Raw genomic sequence first — 21,026 nt, 5'->3', positions numbered from 1 at the left:
TTGCTTCTGATGACCTTGAAAGTTCTGGGGAGTACTATACAAGTCCAGCATTTCACAGAACTTGCCTCAATTGGGATTCGTCTGCTGTTTTTTCTCATGATTAGACTGGGCTCTGTATGTTGGGGAGGAAAGGCACAGGTATAGTGCCATTCTCATCACGTCAGATCAAGGGTGCAGACTATCAGTGTGACTTATCACTGCTATCACCTTCATCAGCTGGCCGAGGGTGTACCGTTCTCTCCACTGGACTCATTTCCCTCCCTTTCCGTTCTGTGTCATGGGAAGAAGACACTATGTATGGCCCACATTTAGAATTAGGAGTTATTCTCTCCGTCTTGAGGGCAAAGTATCTAGATAAATTATTTGGAATTCTTTTGCATGGGAGGCTTGTCTATCCCTCCCCCGCCCCCGCCCTCGCCCCGCCATTTATTTATTTATTCGATAATTTATTTGTATCAGTATGGGCTCACAGGTATCATTTATACTTTGAGTTATAATCCAATGTTACTTTATTTTCTTGGTCACATCGTTCCAGCTTTGGTCGCTGGGTGTTCTTTCAACTGATTCTTGTGTCCCTTTGACTTATGGGGTTGCTTTTTGCACACTTCCTCTCTGGCTATGCAGGCTCATCTTATATCTGCCCTAGTCCTCGAATCAGCCATTTCTCCAAGGAACTCTGGTTCCTTTTATTGGAGACTGGTATTAAAAACCAAGATCTGAGTGCCAGCTTTTATAGTTTTTGAAATATTGTCTTGTATATTACTATAGAACAAATGCTTCATGCAGTTTAACTATAGCAGATCTTCTTGAAAGAAATTAATCATTATTAATGCCATTTGCATCTTATGCTCACATTTGTTTAAAGCAACTATATTATGTAAAATTGTAATGAATGTTCCAGATAAGAGATTCCATTTCACCTATCGTTTTTGTCTTATTGCTAAAAACATATTTACTTTCATAAAAACGATGGCGGGAGTCGGGGCAGGGAGTGAAGAAAACTCTATGCTATGAAAGTAGCATAATGAAAACAGGCTCAGGTTTTATAACAAATTCTTCAGAAGATGAGTATTCTAGCGTCTCACATCGATTGCTTCTGAAATGGAAAAATAACTACATTTTAAGAGGCACGCAGAAGTGGCACCAGATATTTCTCCTAAGAATATACACATATTCATACATGAATGTATTAAATAATATATTCAGCAAATATTGATGTTGCCTCCTGTCGATAATTCAGATTGTGTATGTGTGTGTGCCACACACTCCCACACACGAACGCGAACACACACACACACAGTTTGAAGAAGCACCAGTCCATGATCTTTGTTTTTCTTACTGTTCGTTTTGTCATGATTTTTATGCATGTTGCTCATTTACGTTGCTTAGGGGGAGAAAAAAGCTGTACATAAAAACAGATTATCTTTTAGAGCACTCCAGGGTTAGCTTCATTTTCCCCTCTTCTTTTTATGAAGAAAATGATAGGAAACATAAACTGGAGCCTTTAAAGAAGAAAATGCATGAAATGGAACAAGTCGGCTTTCAAGAAATACGCAAAACACTACAGGCAGACCTCCAGCTTAGCGGGAGGGCTGGGGCTAAAATATGCACTGCGTACACGGGCCCAGTATATCTTCAGCACTTAAAAAAAGATAAAAGTGGTCTTGAAAGTGAATGAAGTTGACTCTCAAAAAGTGGGTTTTAGATGTTGAATATTTAATTCACTGATAAAAGGGACTGATTTCCTGCACACGGCTGCCATAAATAAAAAAAGCACATCTTAAAAGAGAAGCAATGAGCAGAAACTGACCTTTCTGTGAGCAAGCAGATGAGAGAAGGTATTTGGCTAATCCCAGCTGTCTCTGATTGGCCAGACAGTACCGTGTTGAAAATGTCTCCATCTGGGCTAATCTGCTCTCAGTTGGATGAGCTAAGGCCTTCAGAGTTAACCTGACATTTAACAATAATTACCCTTTCGAATGACCCTGGCCCAATCGCCTGCTCTCTTAGAAATCTCTTTTTTTGTGCGTGCTCCCAAACCCCTTGACTTTTGTGTTAGAGATAGGGGGAAATAAAAAAAGATGAGACGATATCGCTTGTGTGTGTATCCACTCGAAAGTGTTTGGTTGTGTGTTCTTATGTGTCTATACATTATATATAAGTACATACATAATATCATGCATGATACCTGGGGATCCCCAACTGGTAATGGGGCCTGAGTTAATGGTTGCATTTTACTGGTCTGGAGTCTGTGGTTTATCAGCGCCTCGTAGCACGAAAAGAAAACAGTAGAGGAATGATATCAGCAATAAAGTGGGACAGAGTTTGTTTACTGGCTATTTTATGAAAGTCAAAGTTCCAGTGTGGCCTTGCTCGAGCACCTGAGTGTCGCTTATCAGACACCAGGAGAAATGGCGCATGACGAGAGGTTCAGATAGAAAAAACAGGGTCGGAGGTCACAGAGGCTAACTGTAAATGAAATGTGGCCATTTCTTTTTACCTGAGGCTGGCTTCATCTTTTCTTAGAAAGGTCATTGTGATAAAACAAAAACACATTCTTGGAAAGAAAATTCATTCTGAGGTTTTATTTGCTTAAAAAAATAAAATAAAATAAAAAGCCTTTCCCAGTTTAGACCTGTATTTTTCCAGAGCTTCTCCACAGAGACTATGGAAAGACAAGGCAGTTTCTAACACTAACATTTAGTAAGGAGTTTCCTTCCATTAGCTGACAGTTTTAATTAGATAGCCACCCAGAAATTCAAGTTCTTGTCCTAACTTCGTGCAAACTGTCTGGCCTTGGTTAGCTTGGCAAAAATGATCTGGAACTCCCCCCACACAATTTCTTTTAAAATCTGTGGTATTTGCTCTTTTGGGTCCACTCTAAGTACCAAGAAAATATTTTTTTTCCCGAGCATGTCTCCTTATCTCCTCTATAATGAATACAGAAAAAGCAAATGTGGAAAGACACGGGCATAAGACACCTATGGCACTGCTCCTCCAGTGTTTCCAGGTCTGAGCTGACCCTTCAGGCCCAAGCGAGGAGGCTGGGGACGGCAAACACAGCCCGGTCGAGTGCACGCTGCTCAGATCCACAAAGCCACCCTCTAAGGTAATGTGGCTTCATTTAACGGTTCCATTTTACTGTCCAAATTCGCCTGTTGATTATTTGGGGAATTCTTTCCTTGAAATAATCCCCAGACGCTTCTGTCACTTTGCCAACCTACTTTCTAGAGTTTGAACTGACTTGCTGGATTTTTCCATTCATAGCCCAAATCCTACCTATGGTCCTTACCAGCCAACTTCATGGGGCTGTTAGCATGGCTTACACTTCATTAAAAGCGACACAAACTGGACAGAGGATTCTGAAGTGTAGCAGAATGTGCCACCCCCAAATACACAGCTTTAGTATTTATTATTTTCAGCTATAGGCACATGAAAAATAGCAAATTCAGAGAGGCTTTCTCTGAACTCCCCTTCTCCGCCTGAAGATAAATTTTCTAAAAGGAACTTAATTGTCACAAATCCCCTCCCTGCAGGTTTCATTAATTAGGGAGAATTGACTGTTATCACAGGAGAGACCCAAAGTCCATACCACAACCAAACTTTGTCACCAACTATCACACCTCCCATGTATTATTCTAAGGTCTCATTTGTTTTCAGTAAAAACTCTTTACTCTTCCCTAACAGGCCCATATCCTACCCTCCTTTCTCTACAAGATGGCATTTAATTCCAAAGCCATTTCTTTGATTTTCTCATTTTTCCTGGGTATCTCTCATGGATCCATGTATTATTCAGGGTTCCCGGCTAAGGGTAGAGGGGAGATTATCACACCCCTGCATCCCACAACTCCATTCTTAACAATAATTAGGCTCTGGAGCATTAGGGTCAGGAAGATTGACAGACTCTCCCTCTACATCTCTCCCCTTGTCTCTCTTCACTAATAATAATAAATAATAATAATAATAATAATAATAATAATAATAGGCAGCACTACTTTACTTTTGTTCCAAGATTGGCCTCCAAAAACACTGCAAGCCCTCAGTATAGTGGACATTATCTTTTTGGAACTATTAACCAATTAACATTCTTGTAATAATAAGAATGCTTTCTCATAAGGTGGTGCCTAAAATTGTCTCTTTGGCATGCTCAGAACCTTCATTATGTCAAAATTTAACTTGAAAATAAATCGTTTTAGTTGAGTATGAGATGCTGGCAGACTTCGCTTGCTAGAGTCTAACAGTTGAATGATTTCTAAAATGAAAAAGATATTCGTTACGTTTGCCTTGCCATACAAGCCCTCCAGTCCCCCACTTTCTTAGTAATAAAAATGTACATATGGTTATTATATGTCCAAAGTCTTTTTCATTTTAAGAACATTTAAAATATTTTGTTCTTTATAAAATTAATATGCCCACTGGAGAAAGTTTAGAAACAACTGAGAAGTAGAAGGATACAAGTTATTTAGCTGCTATCATTCCTTCTCGTATTCCTAAAAGTGGTAACGAGTAATAATAGATAAATCATATTAACCCTCACTGGGAATTAACTAAAAGCCAGACCGGGTTTTCTATATAAATCATCTCATTTAATACCTCAAACAATCCTATTTAGTAGGCATTTTTTTTTATAAACAACAGAAACTTATTTATATTTTCTATTTTTAAACTTAACAAGAAAAAAAGACGCGTTTAGAGAAGTTACGGAATTTGAGGCAGTTTCTCAACCTCAGCACTATTGACATTCCATGTTACCTCATTCTTTGCTATGGGTGCCATCCCGTGCATTGCATTTAGCGGCCTCCTGAGCTCACGAGACGCCGGTAGCACTCCCTCCCCAGTTGTGACAATCGACAATGTCTGTAGACACTGCCAAATGCCCCCTGTGTAGCGAAATCATCCCCAGTTGGGAACCACTAATTCAAGATCGTGCTCCCCGTCAGCGATACGGGCAGGAATACAAGCCAGTTTATCTCTTTTCATAGTTGTGATCTTATTCCAAATAAATTGTTCTTTTATTTTTCTCATTTAACGGGTGTAGTAATTGGCTTAACCATTTCTCTTTTATTCAGGATTCCTTTTTTTTTTGGATAATATAAATGGTGCCTTAATGGTTTCTTCCATATTTATGATTTCCCTTATGCTATGTTTCCCAAGCTGAAATTTCTGAGTCATAATGTGTGTATTTTGTAAGACTTCTGATATACATTGCCATCTTAGCTGAGCCGACTTATACTCCAAACAGCCCTGCGTTAGAGCGTCTTCTCTCTGCCTCTGCTCTGCTCTGTACAGTTGAGGGCTGTAACTGGTGATCTTTCAATTGCGTGGCCATCAAACACCCCAGATGGGTTAAAATCTCTCTTTGGAAATAAAGCACATGTGTTACCTTTGATGTCATCAATAATAAGTTTTAAGTAGAACATACAATAAATAAATACAAATTGTATTTTACCTACTAATACTTATGGGATTTTCTTGCCTTTTCTGAATCCCGCTGGACATCCACAATTTCCCAGGGGAACCCCTCGCCAATGGGACAATTTTTATTAACACTTCTGAAATGAGCCGTCATTTTCTGTATTGTGATTGGAATCCACTAATATCAGTTCTTTCCAACAGACTCGTTCCTCCCCAAGAGCTAGACACTTGCAGGTCAACCAAAGAAAAGAAAGTAAAGGAAGCTTATCTTATTATGGTTTGCTAGATTCATGGTATACTGCTGTACACAAGTTATCTCATTTAATATGCATGGAAAATATTATCATTGGCAATTTTTGTAGATGAGGACACTGAAATTTAGTAAGTATTAGCTATTGACCCAAGTTTACCAGGTAAAAAGCAGTAACACTGATATTTTAAACCAAATCTCTACTTTTTAGACTTCCGCCAGATAAACAGATCTCAGACATTTCCCTGGACAAAGGCCTTAAAGCTTCGAAATGCACGCAAAGACATTCTACAGCCAGCACCATTGGTCCCAGGGCAGAATGTGTTAGAAATGCAAATCTGAGTCTCAGAGGGCGGGGTCCAGAAACCCCTTTAACCAGTGCTGCAACTCAATGTGATGTTGCTCAGGCTGGAGGACCACCGCCTTCCCGCGCGACACCCCCACCCACCTAAATGTGTTTCGAGTAAGGGTGTGTTGTATTTGCCATTTTTCGTGTAACACGAAAAGTATCAATTTAAGAAAGGTTCTCTACTTGTACTTTGAATTTACATAATATCTATGTTTTTATCTCTTTGGTTTTCCTGTCTGCTTCCACCCGCCCTATCTGGAGTTCACCCTCTGACTCCTCACACCTCTTTCTGTATTTCCCCCCGAGGCTGAGCCTGATTTCCACAAGGCCCTTGCCTAGCGGAGGCTGAAGACAATGACGTGCTAGAGCCAACAATTCTAAGACTACTATTTTATGGACACCTGCAATCTCTGCCTGGAAGTCACAGTCGCCAATCGTGGTGACCACAGGTTTCCTTTGTGAGTGTTTCTATGTCACTTTAGAACCACCACGTGGCCTGACTGCAGTAAACTATTGAACTTGTTTCGCTTCAGTTGACCACCAAACTGCCCTGGAGTTTCCAAAAAGAGATCTCTTCACAGCACCGCACTTCCCACAGCTGCAGTCCACTGGCAGCGGCCGCCCAGGCCGGGCAGGGCAGAACAGCTGGAGCGCTGCCCGTGAGAAAACGCCACGATGAGATATCGCCACGGAAGCGCACGCCATCAGAGGTAATGAAGCGATGGAGGCATGTTCCCGTTTAGGCCAAAGAGCATGCTCGAAGGCATGAACCTGCTCAGACATACAGAGCTGTGTCATGGACTTTAGCAACTGGGTGAAGAGAAACGAAATCGACAATAAAAGCCGGAACTACCCGAGATTGGGAAATTCGTTCGACACGGGCCGCGAAGTCAGCATTCACAAACCAGTCCCGCCCTTGGCTGCCTTTCGGACAAGGTCTCTAACGCACTCATCACAAACCACCTGTGAGGTTCATGGACAGGTCAGAAGTGTGGCCTTCCGTTCAGCGTATTTCGGGGTCTTGCCTCATCTTGGGGGCTACTTGGAGAACCCTAATAGGCCAATAAACAATTATTTCTGCACAATCCCCAGCCACAATCTACACAGCAAAAACATGGGCATTAGTGACTCATCGCTGCCATGCTCTTTCTCTGTAGCATAATAAAAGTCGTTAATTAGATCACGCTAGAAGGCCTATCGGTAAACTGCAGAGGCAGAAATGGCCCCTTTTAAAGCTATGGAGCAGAGAAAAAGCTCCTGGTGAAATTCTTCTGAAGTGAACATGTATCTACTCAGAAAAAACTTACCTGCATTTGTTCCTTTTATCTACACACCCCCTCTCCCTGCTTTATTTTTTAAGTCACCCAGACCTTGTCATTCCAATAATGTCATAATCAGCAGGCTGAAAGCAAGGTTGCTGATAATTGTTCTTTATGTTGCTCTGTGTTTAGTATCTGGTTCAATACATCTATGTGGACACCATTTCATCACCTTCTTAGTAACAGAGGTGAAAAAAATCAATGGCAATCAGATTACCTTGTTAACAGAAAGGGTAAAGGGCCAGTGTGTTAAGTTCACAGTGCATCACCTTTCATTTAAAACATTTCACTTTTTTTATTATTTATCTTTATTATTATTTATAGCGCCGAGCCCAGAGCCTTTCCTAACACAGAGTGTGGCCTTGCATTTGTCTTCTGCAGAGCCAAGCACTTCTGCCACATCACAGACTAGGTCGGGGACCCCTGGTGCAGGCCCGATTAAAAGCTTGCAGAGAGCCCACCGCTGCCATTTCTCAGAGTGCTCTGGACCAGTCCCGAAGGACGCCGGTCGCGAGGCTGACTTGGTGATCCGGGTTGTTTTATGATATTGCATCTATTGTCGTGTTTGTTGTTTACTGTTGGTCCATATTAAGATCACTGCTATTACCCACAGCAGCAATGCGCCGAGCGAGCTGGGGAAGGGGTATGATAATGTGCACAGGAACAAAAGCTCTCACTGGGGGACTTCTAGATGAAAGCCATGATATGGGACTGCACAGGAGAAAACAATAGGGGCGGATACGTGACAGTCGTACACAGAGGGTTCGGTGATTACTGCAAGAGGAAGTGCTTTGAAGAACAGGTGGGGATGGAGGAGGGTTTTTGAAAGTGGAGAAGAATGTTATGTTATTGAAAACATGGTATTGTTTGAGCTTAATGGATAATTCAACAACATTTTTTAAAATAACAAAGGCACTATTCTACCTAAAACTCTAAGATGAGCTGCAAGACATAAAAGGCCTGTAGCTAAGAGGGCAGCGTCCTTCCAGTTGGTTTGAAGACCAAAAGTTATGCTCAGCTTTCCTTATAGTTTCATTATAATGCAACTGGCCAAATGTCAGCTCCCCGGGCTCAATGAGGAGACTCGTAAGTGTCTCCATGGTTCCTTGAGTTGTGCCTCTCCCTCCTTAGGGTGATTGGGGGGCTCTCAGAAACCCGTGGGAACATGAACTTGGTCTCAGTTTCAGGAGTGGAAGCCAGGAGTGAGCTCAGGTGAGGTGGCCCTGGAGATTGGTACAGATGGGGACTTGACTCTGCTCCTGGACTATTTGTTTCTGGAAACCCAACTCACACCTTGATTACAGCCCGAGGTCATGGTACATGTTCAGGTTTCGCTCTAAATCAACAACTCTTTTCGGGTACCGTTTTAGCAACATATATTAAAAATGTTTATAAAATATTCAGACCCTTTGGCGGAGAACATATACTTTTGCAAGTCTGTCCTAAGAAATACCCATGAATTTGCATAAAATCTGTGTGTACGGCGCGACAGTATTATATTCGTTTCAAAAGAAAAAAGAAAAAGAAAAAGTGATAAAAACAAAACCTGAAGCCTGCAACCTTAAACCAACGAAATGGGATGAACGAAGTAAACGTGAAACAACATTTAAATATGTAATTAGGAAACAATTTGCCATCCTAAAAAGTGCTTATCCTATAATTAAAGGTAAAAAAAGCACACCATGAAGTCGCATGTTCATTACAATCACAATTATGGAATACGTATGCCTTCATAAAATATTTCAGATAATAAACAGAAATGAATAATAATTGTGCTGGTTGGTTTATAGTACAACAACTTTTTTGTTTGTTTGTTTCTCAAAGTTTCTGTAATGCTGTCATATTACTTTTATAATTTTAAAAAATCACCATCTTTCTAGGCAACTGAATCTGTATGTCAAAGCAAGATCACGCTAATTATATGAATTGTTAGTGGTTATATATATTTTGATACTAAGTCTCACATACCTTTTCTTCTTCCATCTTGAATATGGGTTGTCAATGAAAAGATGGCCACTGAATCTTGCAACTCCGCAGCTGACACCGTTGAGTCAAATCTCTCCAATCATACCTGCAGATATAACAGAAAAATACTGTTTCTGGTAGGAAGAAATGAATTGGAAACTTGTTGGATACTCATGTATAAAGCTGAGTGGCCTTGACCATGTCCCAAATTCTCTATTTCTTTATGTAAAAAAAGGGTTATAAAGCCTTGCCCATTTTGTGTAGTCCTTGGAGATCGTAGTGGGAAAATCAAACAAAAAGTATGAGAGACAGATGTAAGGGGTCACTTTTTTTCAGTGAATTTAAGATGTAATTTTAACTTTTTTCATTGTTTTTTTCCATTGCTTTTTCTCCATTTTTTTTTCTTCTGTTGTTATTTTTGTTAATTTTAGAACTATATCACTCTTTCAGGGTTTCTCAGTGTGGAGAAAGGGACCCACAAGAATTTTACGCCCCTAACTTACCCTTTAGAGTTACCAAAATATTAACAATGAGAACACAAAGCTGCGTTTCATGTTTATGAGTTTACAGACACATGGAGAGACATTTCCTACGTTTGAAGAGTCATATCTGCCTTCGTATGTAACATATGACACCTTTATGTACTTGCTGTGATTGCTTTCATTGATCAAGCCAAATGACAAAATCAGAGATTTGTGCTGCCACTGCCAATATCTTACTTACTTGTCCCTTTTCTGCATGATGACAGCAGGCTGCCTATATACCTCATCCAAGAATTTACCACCCTGTACCAAAACATTCCACTGTTTCACCGTCCTGTCTTTTTAAGTTCCTTGAAGGCAGGGACCTCCCCCTCCCTTTCCCTTCCCTCCCTCCCTCTCCAACCGCCCCGCCTCCACGCTCTTTCTCCCCTTCCCTCTCTCTCTCTTTTTCCCCCAAGCATACGATTCTAGTACTCAGCATGGTTTTCACTTAATTTTAATCACTTGAGAGATACATGTGCAAAGCCTTTTGGGAAAACAGTTGGCCTAATTGATTGGAATGAGAAGTGTCAGGTACAAATTAAAGACTGGGGGAGATGAGAGAAGACCTTAAATAGATAAATTCTTCAGCCTTTATCCTAAAGCAATAAATATTTATTGAGGGTGGTGTGGGGAGTGACTGAGGAAGACTAGATGGAAAGCAGTACAAAGACGACGGAGAAGAAGGCAGGAGATACTGTGCAAGTTAAGAGGGGCCTCGACGCAATTGTGAAGGTGGGGATGAAAATTCAGGGAAAGAGAAAAGGGATGTCACGAAGGAAATATCAAAATACCACTGTGGTTCCGACAAGTCCGTCACCTTTATTCCGGTGTTATGGCAAGATTTCAAAGGCTATTTTGGAAACTTTTGTTGCTCTGGACCTGGTCTAAGTTCTTGGGTCTGGATGAACTAGATGTAAATATGAGGTAAATGGGTTTATTCTTTATTAAATGGAATATTTTATGTAAGAATTTCATTATCGGTAATACATGGATGCCCCTCACAACAGCCATATTTATCAGACTTTGGTATTGATTTGAATGATATCATTTTGGTGAGATGAACTGGATTTGCACTTTTTATATTTTTTAACTCAAATGATATTACCTTATAACAAAAATTCATCAAAATTTGGTCCTTTTTAAATGCATTCTAACCAAATGGATTTTGAATGTTAACAACCAATCAATCGATCAATTTGTTAAATTCCAAAGGGAAAACAAGATACAGGAGAGAAAGAAGAGCCAATGATTGATGAAATCCAACAGTCTCCCTTTTTCATTCATTGCTGTGTGTTTAAGTATCCCTCAGTTCTAACCGAATTTTAGGTTGAATCACATGTAACTACTAGGAACCTCTTCACCACAGAATCCCCCGGCTGGAGTCATTTCAATTAATTAAGGGTTGCAGAGGTTAGTAACGATTTTAGGCAGCAGAACAAAATTATTTCATGAAGTAGCAAGTTCCTCATGTGTTTTTCTCTTTTGTCCTCTGGATTATGGCAGGCAGAAATTGAATTTTGTCAATACATTTAAAAAAGCCTTATCCCCAGAATGACTTCAAACTCAAATCCGATGACTTGTGTTTTTTGAAGGAAAAAAAAAAGTAATCAAAAGGAATTTGTTACCAATTGAGAGGTTCTTGCAACTTTCTGAAATGTGGTGAAGTTCAAAAGGAGGTCTTATAAATTTTTTCATCTTTCTAAAGTTTATAAAATATCGGAGAATGTCAGTTAAAATGAGAAGAACTCCCAAATAATCTACAAATATATGCTGAATTTCCATATGGAGCCCGGCACCACCTGAAACCGTGAAAAGACAATGATTTATGAAAAGGGAACTGCGGGCCCCGGTTACGCCCAGTGATGTCTCTGACTCCGAAGGGAGTGAGGGGCGCCCTGCGCTGTGGCCTATTAATGTGGAATCGTGGGACGAAGTTTCGGTATACCCATAAAAGGGATCTGTTCTCAGCAACAAAAAGAAGTGAACTGTTGATGCATGCAACGACACGGATGGACAGACCTCAAATTAATTGTGTAGAGTGAAATAACCCAGAAAAAGGGGGAACCCCTAGTGATTTTATTTATATAAATCCCTAGAAAATGTAAATTAACCTATAGTGACAGAAAGCAAAGCAGGCGTTGTTTGGCGATGGGAGATAGGCAGGAAGGGGCTGATGGAGGAAATTCAGAGGGGTACAAGTAAACCTCTAGGGGTGATCGATGGATTTACTACCTTGACTGTGGTCGTTGCAGAAAAATCAGACAGGCGAGAAACTAAGCACCACTTGGAGCTGGAGAACTCAGGCTTATTACATCGGTGGTCCCAGAAGAGCTAGCGTGCTGAAGATCTGGGCTCAGGCGTAGCCTTGCTTTTATAGGGCTTATCCAAGCACTTACAGTTGGTATGAGTCGACTGGTTAATTTGTCCTCAGGTGATTACAGAGTGAGGGAGTTGCTATGGGCAACGGGCAAATACAGAGCATGAGATTCAATACACCTGTTATCCAGACAGAACAAGCATAGGGGATACACCTGTTATCTAGACAGGACAAGCAAAGGGGAGGGTGAGTCTTCAGTTGATCTCGAGGTCACCCTGCCCTTTGGCCTATGTGGCAAGCACATCCACAGAAGCAGAACAAAGAGCTGATTACAAGGTTAGCTATTTGAGTGGAAAATTCCTCTTCATAGTGATAGTTTCACAGGAATATATGTCAAAATGTATCAAAATGTGCACTTTAATTATGGGCGCTTTATATCTCAATGAAGTGGTTTTAAAAATGACAATTTTAGAGGTGTGCGCTGAGCAATAATTGTATTGACGATGGGATAAATCTAAAGGCTGATAATGCCCAAAACCAAAAAGAAAAAGAAAGAGAAAAAGTGGAGACTATCGATTAAATATTTTAAAAGGCAGAAATACTTTGCTTTTAAAAAAGATAAATAAATGGATGGATGGATGAGTGCGTATAGACAGACAGACAGACAAGAGACCATGTAGTTCAATGAGCTACCTTCGCCTTCAGCTACTGAGCTACTGAGCTACTGCAGTCAACTCCGAAATATAGAAGGGCCCTTATTTCACAGGGGCGATGCCAAGGTGGAGAGGGTTAGTGGTCCTGCCCGAGGCTGTGAGGCTAGAGAGGTCAGTATCTGAGGCCCTTCCCATTACTCCTTCTGCCTGCGATAAAATTGGAAAGGGCTGGAAAGAGCTGAGGGGGAATCCCTTTCCTCCCATCCCCTCATGCCCAGAGCTTTGTCACTCTCAAAAGACACTTAACGGCAGACCCATATTTCTCATTTAACCCCTGTACAGACTTAAGCATGGCTATCTAGGATCGTAACATGAATTTGTTGAAAGTTCAGAATGTTCTCAGCATATGATGCACAGACTCTGCAGGGAGATTTTAGTTCATTTTGTGGCACTTCGGCTGCTCTAACAAGATATACAATAGCACTGAACTACTCATCAGATGATTTCCAGGAACAAAGCACTTTGCGGATCTATTAGGAAGCCACGAGGTCAATGCCTAATGCTTCTGTACGCCAGGGTGTGGGCCTTGTACTTGCCCATTCTGGCCAGGCTCTGAGGGAAAGAATAAGGCTTTTAGTTTGGAAAAGAAGTGGAAAGAAGCAGTTATAAAATTTTACAATGGGAAATAGTTGTCCTCTTATGTTATTAAACTCTCCAAACTTTTATCACTGAACATCACTCACGACGTTGAAAAGCAAGACTAAAATTATCTGGTGCTCCCTTTTTTTAAAAGTCAAAGACTAAATTAAAAAAATAGTACAGCAGAGAGAAAGCCTCTGAAACTGTAAACTGACCGATACTAAAGTCTCCCTAGCTAAAGAAAGGAGCAAAATTATGAGTTAACTGCGGTTCACTGCATTAGCTCGTGTCTGAAAGACTATCTGGAAGCTCAAGAGATATTTTTGTTGACTCCACCTGTCTGTCTTTCTGTCTTTCTGCCTCTCTCTCCCTCTCCCCCATTCCTTCCCTCTACCGCTTCGCTATAACTGGAAGAGTGACTCGTAGAAGTAATCTCATAGAGAAAGTGGTAGCCTCATACGGGATTCTAGATGAGTTAGATGAACAACAATAAAGAATTTAGATTATATTTGATTTTTAACAAGCAGGATGTCATTTACATTAGCAAGAAATTTTACCCAGACCCTCTTATTATCGTTATATTGTCAAGTTAAAAAGTTAGAGGGAGAAAAGTAAGTATTTTTGTCCACTTAAAAGAAGAAGAGAGTTTCAGAGTTTAGGTAACATTCTGAGTACAGCGCGGGTAGAGGCCAAGAAGGTGCTTTTCACATATAAACAAATTACATATTCCGCCAATTCCAATTTTGATGCACAAATCTTTCTATGAGTATCTAACACAGGTCCTTCTGGATAACATCAGCGGGTCTTGGAATGCATTGTTTATCTCGGGATGAGGAGTTTTTCTCAGGGATTCTAGTAACTTCCATGACTATGTCATTAAAATCTAGAAACAGACCCCATCTATCCTTGACTCCATTCTAGTAGAACAACGAGGAGCCACCACTATCTATAATTTCATCTCGATCCCCTCGGATATTGATGTGTTCACTATCTTAGACCATTAGCACAGTCTCCAGGGTTCAAAAACGTACTTGCTTATAAATGATTAAACTAACATAAGCTCTTTAATTTAGAATCTCATTTAATTTTCACAAAAACTCTGTGTGGCAAGTCCTCTCACTGTTCTCTTTTTACAGATAAATCTGAGACATTGACAAGATTAGTAAATTTCTCAGGGTTACAAAGCTAGTTGATTCTAGAATTATGTCATGAATTCAGATATGATTTTAATAGTCTGCAGGATTAATTACTACCCTGTGTTTCAGAGATAATCTCAGTAGTGGTTTTCTGAAATTTGAAGAAAACTTATATAGTGATCTTATATGTTATCATGATTTTATGGAAAGAAAGACCCTCACTGTAAATAATAAAAAAAAAAATACTTTGTGAATTAGTTCTACTACCGACTATATTAATTTTCAGGCATGAATCTACTGGGTTTGAAAAAAATCAGTTATTTTTTTCTATTTTCACCTCTATATATACATAAATCATTATCGTCATCATCATCATCATTTTGATTATTTTTAGAACTTTTAAATTTATTTATGATGAATGCTGTAGAGGGAACTTTAGCTGTGTTCCTTTGTCCTGTGTTGGGCTTCAAATTTAAATAGAACATTAACTGGAAGAAATTTAAATAGAACACTCTTGATAAAATTAGCAGGATGAGTACAAAGAAATAGTTGGAAGATGCCATTGGATAGAGTAACTTTCAACAAAGGTAATGCGATTATATGATGAAGATGATGCTATTATATCAATAAAAGAGACCTCTTTGTTTCCAGGTCTTACCTTTTACTTGTTACACAATGATATCTTATCGCTGGTGGAATGCTGAAACTCAGCAATGTTATGTGTGTGGTTTAACAGCTCCTAAAACCATTTACGTAAAGTAACAATACTTTCCACTGTGCATTGTAAATGAAGAACTGAAATGAATGTAGTACCATTGCATTTAATTGGAAGATTTAGTTAGGCAGGCAGGAAAATCCCCTAACCAGAAATAGCGACATGTGGGCTAGTGTTCTAGCCACTAGTAATTGCTTAATGGTACTGAGAATCCCGGTGAAAAGCCCATGAGATAGTCTTACTATTAGTGTAAACCAAATTCAAAGCTTTGGTTTGCTTGCTTGGGTATTATGTGCACTTATGAGATTAGATTAATAATAGCCCAAAAGGGTTCTGTTATGGCAAGCACAATCTTAATGTTTCATGGCTTTAACCATATTATTTCAGCAAGTCTCAAGTCTTAAGTGAACCTCATTATTACAATCTAAGTGACTTTGAATGACTTCAATCCCTTAACAAAAAACGTCTAAGTCTCTCCTTCCATTTTCCCCATTTTGTCTACAGTCGTATAATCGCACGCCCATCTTCAGAACTCCGAGTTATCTCGTACTCCACGCTTCCTTCCGCTAAAGACCCAGGCTAGCCCCGTCGTCCGTGTTCCCACAGCTCCTTTCAGATCAGCTCTTTTCCATCCTCGCCACCGTTGGGACCTGCTTTAGGCCTCGTCGTTTTACTTCTCAGAGACTGGAAGCCTACTGCTTGGCACCTAAGATCGCAGACCCCGCTCTCCAGATGTTTCAGCCACAATGATCACATTTCCCTTCAAGGCTTACAAATCTTAGAGACTCAACTGCCTCTTATGACAAATTGTAACTCCTCGACTTCTCTGAATAAGCAGATAACTTTGTGCTTGTCATTACATGCTTTGTTAACACCCCTCCCCTTTCCCATTGATCCAGATCTGTCAAGACCATGTTCTATAGTTATCCAGACCTGAAATCCAAGGGCCCCCTTTGCACTTGCCCTTCATGACCTATCCGGCCTGCTGTCCCTTTACACCTATCTCTGCCTTTTCCCATGTTCGCTTCGCTTCGAACCTGCACCACTGTACAACCGCAGCCGTTTCTGAAATGGCCTTTCAGACTCATGTCTCCTCTCCTAGCTGCACACTGTTGCAGTCCAAACTTCTTCAAAAGCCAAACAAAACAAAACGAAGGTGCTGAAGCGTTCAGGTTGAATGGCACTTTCGGACATTATTTTTACGGCGCAGGTTTGCCCACCTGTGGCATACACTGCATGAGACTGAGGACGGCGAGTGGAGAAAGTTTGCCAAGGCGGAGTATGTGGAGCGCAGCGTGGGGCCCGCCAGGGCAGACTCTTCTGATTCTACCACATGGTCCCCTCTGTCCCTTTATGTCCCCTCTCAGAGCTGATACGGCCCCATTAAGGAGGCACTCCGTGACTAAGGTTTCTATAAAGTATATAGATCGTACAACCGCAGCTAAGAGAATTTTTTCACGTGTATGAAAAAATGAAGTCCAAAATGATAGCAACCATGAGCTATTCAAATAAGTTATACATCACTGACTCAGGTGAATTATGTTTTCAAAGGTGATTTGCTGCTATAAGGAAATGTTCACGATACAATGTTTCAAAAATATTAATTGTAATGTTAGTACTGAGCCTTGTCTGAATGCTCGGCCCTTTCTCTACATTCTTTGTTTAAATGTTCACTGGAAAGCAAGAAATAAAACTGTTTAAAACTGGACATTGTTTGACTTGTGTGCATTTTTCTAAATTTTGTAAATGAGCACTCTATTAGCTTATTAATCAAAAACTATTATTTCAAAAAGCTAAATATTAATTCAGTTCAATCATGACTAGGTATCTCGTTTATACTTTGTCATAGCAATCTTTCAAATGTCCTTAAAGGGTCGTTAATCACACACTGTTATTATTTGTACAATTTGCTAGAATACGTATCTATTACTAAAATGTAAGTTTCTTGAGGGAAGAGCCATATTTGTGTTTTAATGCAGCGCTGGGCACGAAAGATCTCCAAGGAATATCCACAGGGATAAATAATCTTGGGCCGTGACGGTAGGAGAAGGCTGTGTTTTCTAAATTTTCTAAAATGAATATATAACTCACATTGGTAGCAAGAAAAAAAGCTATTACTTTAAAAAATCAATTTTGATTATTTCTACCAAGAAATATACAAAAGAAAACAGTCAGATAAGCCAAATGTCCACATAGCTTATTGCTCCCATTAATAATGTTAATATTAATTTATAATATAAAAAATACATATGTATAATTAAATAACTCAAAACGACCAAAGTAAAAAGTGAAAGCTCTCTTATGAAAACCTCACCAAACCCTGAAACCAACTAGTGTACATCATTTTTTATTTCTTTTAGATGCTAACATTGATGGATGTATTAGTTTATGTAACATACGCATATACATACATCTGTGTTTATATGTATACATGATAGTAGAAATAAAATATAAATGTGTGTACATTTATAGCATACATCATGAAAAATATCATGTACACATAAGAAATCATATCACATATGCCGTCATGGTGCCTTTGATATTTTATTATATCTAGGGATCTTTCTATTCATTGGAGTTTATCACAATTTAACAATTTCTGGACAGTTAATGCTGACTGTCAAAATTATTTTTAAGAACACTTTCGCAAAAATATTATAGAGATTATATATGAAAAACACATATGTATGTGTGTATGTTGTGGCCTGTATAGCTCCTAGCAGAGTATTTATTTTGAATTTGGAAATGGATCAGAAAATTGCTCATCAGTAGGGAGTGGTGGTGGTCTGCCTCTGCCCTCTCTAGCTCTGGGGAGAAATCAATCTTTGCATTGGATTCATCAGAGAGATGGAAAATGGTAACCTACTGTTACTTTGATTTGCAATTTTTAAAATTATAAGTAAAACTGAGAGACTAAATATACTTATCGGCCATTTTTATTTATTTCTCTGTAAACTGCTAGTTTTTTGGTATTCTTTTATGGATTTGTTTGCTTAGTAATTAAAAAAAAAGACCTTTGTCAAATGATAAACACATCGTTTTTCCTAGGTTGGCTTTATCTTTAAACTTTTAAAAATGGTGCTGATTGTTTTTGTTGTTATCTAGAATATTTTAGTCAAATAAATCTACCATTTTATTATACAATCTGAATTTGGTGTTTATTAGGAAGACCTACTGAATCCAAAATGATAAAACAAATTTACCTATGCTTTCTTCTAAATGGTTGGTTTGTGGGTTGAAACATCTGGATTTTTTAAATTTGAAAATTTTATTTTAAATGTTTATATTTCGGTGCATGGGAAGTAAGGTCGGGGCCCTTGGCTTTGCTTTTGCTTGTGATTTCTGTATGATTGGGCAATCTTCCTCCTCCCCACTTCTTTCTCGCCGCTCTCATTCCCCCGCCCTGCACCCGCTACCATCAACGTTCATGGGCTTTTCCTAAGAGTTACAGTTTGAGGGCTGCGTTTCCTGTAGCCTGAGGACTGGGGACAGGATCTCTATGTCACCCTAGTTGCTAGACCTGGTATCTGCCCTCTCTGCTTTCTTGTTAAATGTCCAAGATCAAGGGATGTTGGCCCTTCAGTGATGTATCTTGCCCTAGTGGAAGATGTACAGTGTGGGCCCTGAAGACTTATTTGCATCTGACATAGCATGGATGGTCCACTTTCTCTTCATTTTTCGCAACTCATAAACCCGAGAGGCAAAGGACTTTGGCTTCTCCCTGAATAGCAAACTGGGCTGGGATGAAGAGCACCTGGGTCTCCCCAGATGGCTCTGTGCATACAGCTCCACAGAGCCTCCTGGCTCTCGGGACGCAAAGCAGCTTGGGAAACTTTGGAGCTTCCTACAGTGTCTCCTGCTACCTTTCCTGAGTGATGTTTATTATTGGAAGCTTCTGGCCACCAGGCCCTTCCATGGTTTGAGTGCTGCAGGCTTAATTTTGTCATTGCTTGTTTGTTTTCATTATTCTCAAACAGCGATGTCGGAGGGTGGGAGTGGGAAGCATTTGAGATCTGGTTTTACTCCTCTATCTTAAATAACAGGAAGTTCAAACTATTGTAATCATTTTTAAATCATCCACTGCCATGGGAAAATGGCTAAAATAAATAGCCCACAGCAATTGCTTTTTGTAAAGAAAATTGTGTCTCTTGAGAAGAGATACTAAAATCCAAGGAAAAGTTCAAAAGGAAATTTCGATCGATGTTATTAACTGGTTCATATTAATACAAGAGAACCATTTCTTATTCAAACCTTTGGAAGTAAAAATTCTTATCAAATTCTTCTAAAGACATGTAAACTTGAAAGGATATAACATTAATCCTTTTTGCTTCTGCTTCCTATCACCATAGAATCTGGTAGCAATAACCAAAAAAAAATTATGAACCTGCAATAGTAATATAACAATGGAATGTATGTATCTTTTTTCCCCCATGGCAATTCAACAGCTGTTCTATGGTGACCAAACACCTTTATCACTGAAACAACATGGGAAATTATGAATTCTGAGCCCAATTTGGATCACTGCTTTACTTATGAGTTTTCGGGTTCAAATCAGATTTTAAGTGTATGTGAACAGGCTTTTAAGAACTTTTTATAACACGGTCAGGTTCAAATAATCATCGTTGGTATTCTATTTGTTCGCCACTTTTCCAAATCCTTAATTTTTCTGCACATTTAGAACAGTTGCATTTTCACAAAGCTGACGTGATCTGGTTCTTTTTTAAAAAAACAAAAACAAAAACAAACACAGAAATATGAATCTGAGTCCTATCTTTGGGCTGTCTTTGGACTCTTATATAAGCTTCTTGTTTTTCAGTCATACAGGGCCTGTGTAAGATGCCCTCCAGGATAAATTTTCTACTGTACCTCCAAAGATGAAAGACTTCTACTGAAGGGATAAAATTTGCCTCAAGCTTTTAAAATGTGATCTCCAAATTCATTACTTGTGCGCCATTCCAGTCAACAGGAGTCAAATCCACCAAGCAGAATCATCACCCGTGACCTAGTCCGCCATTTAGAAAATGACTTCCCAACCACAGAGGGTTAATTTGGAACACACCTCCCCAAATGAGGGTTTGTTTTTATCTCTGAAGAGTCCAAACCGGTGATAAGCAAGGCAATATCTTATCTGCCACTGATATTTCTGCTGTCAAAAAACAGCTTTTTTTTTTTCCTAAACCTCCCATATAAGGTCCCAAACTACAGCCCTGGGCCTGTGGGTTCCTCAGAAGCTACCAGATTGTGCTACTATCACAGAATGTCATATTAGAGCCCTGCTACAGTCGCATCCAATAAGTAATCTGGCATGAAGAAAAGTTAACTGAATTAGTGGCCAATTGGGACACTTGGTGACCTACTCTTTAGGAACTAAGTCCTCTGAACTTTTCCATTCCGCTTTGCCTTCATACTTTAATAGGGACTGAGTCCCCATTAACAATTGAGCGGCGAAAATAAGTGCCATCAGGAAAAGGAAATTCAATTTTCGTGGGGGATGACAGCCTTACCTTTTCGCGCTTAATTGGCCGTATTGTCTCCAAAAGTTAATTGGTTACTTAGTCCAGGTAGTTAGTAAAATGTTTAGCTGCGTCAAAAAGCTCAGGCTCCCACTGTTAATGGGGCATGAAATGGAATGTTTGATACTGCAAATAAAATCAGTGATATTCAAGGATGTTATGGTAGGTAATGCGTTGGAACTGCCATTTAATGGGTCCTGGAAGATTAGGGTAGTGTCAGCCGGAACCGCC

The 21,026-nt window shown here is 39.6% G+C and overlaps 1 long non-coding RNA gene across 1 annotated transcript in view; it reads right to left on the bottom strand.

The window, feature by feature from the left end:
* Positions 1–9,247: 9,247 nt before the first annotated feature.
* The window catches only part of LOC120587329 (uncharacterized), a 126,573-nt gene continuing 114,794 nt past the window's right edge, over positions 9,248–21,026 (bottom strand). The window contains exon 3 of the long non-coding RNA XR_005648924.1: positions 9,248–9,404. This is a non-coding gene — a long non-coding RNA (uncharacterized LOC120587329). The remainder of the gene's footprint in view (positions 9,405–21,026) is intronic.

The sequence above is a fragment of the Pteropus medius genome, unplaced genomic scaffold (assembly GCF_902729225.1).
Source record: "Pteropus medius unplaced genomic scaffold, Ma_sr-lr_union100, whole genome shotgun sequence".
Taxonomy (NCBI): domain Eukaryota; kingdom Metazoa; phylum Chordata; class Mammalia; order Chiroptera; family Pteropodidae; genus Pteropus; species Pteropus medius.
Note: the sequence above shows the minus strand (reverse complement) of the source record. Positions and strands in the feature narration are given on the sequence as shown.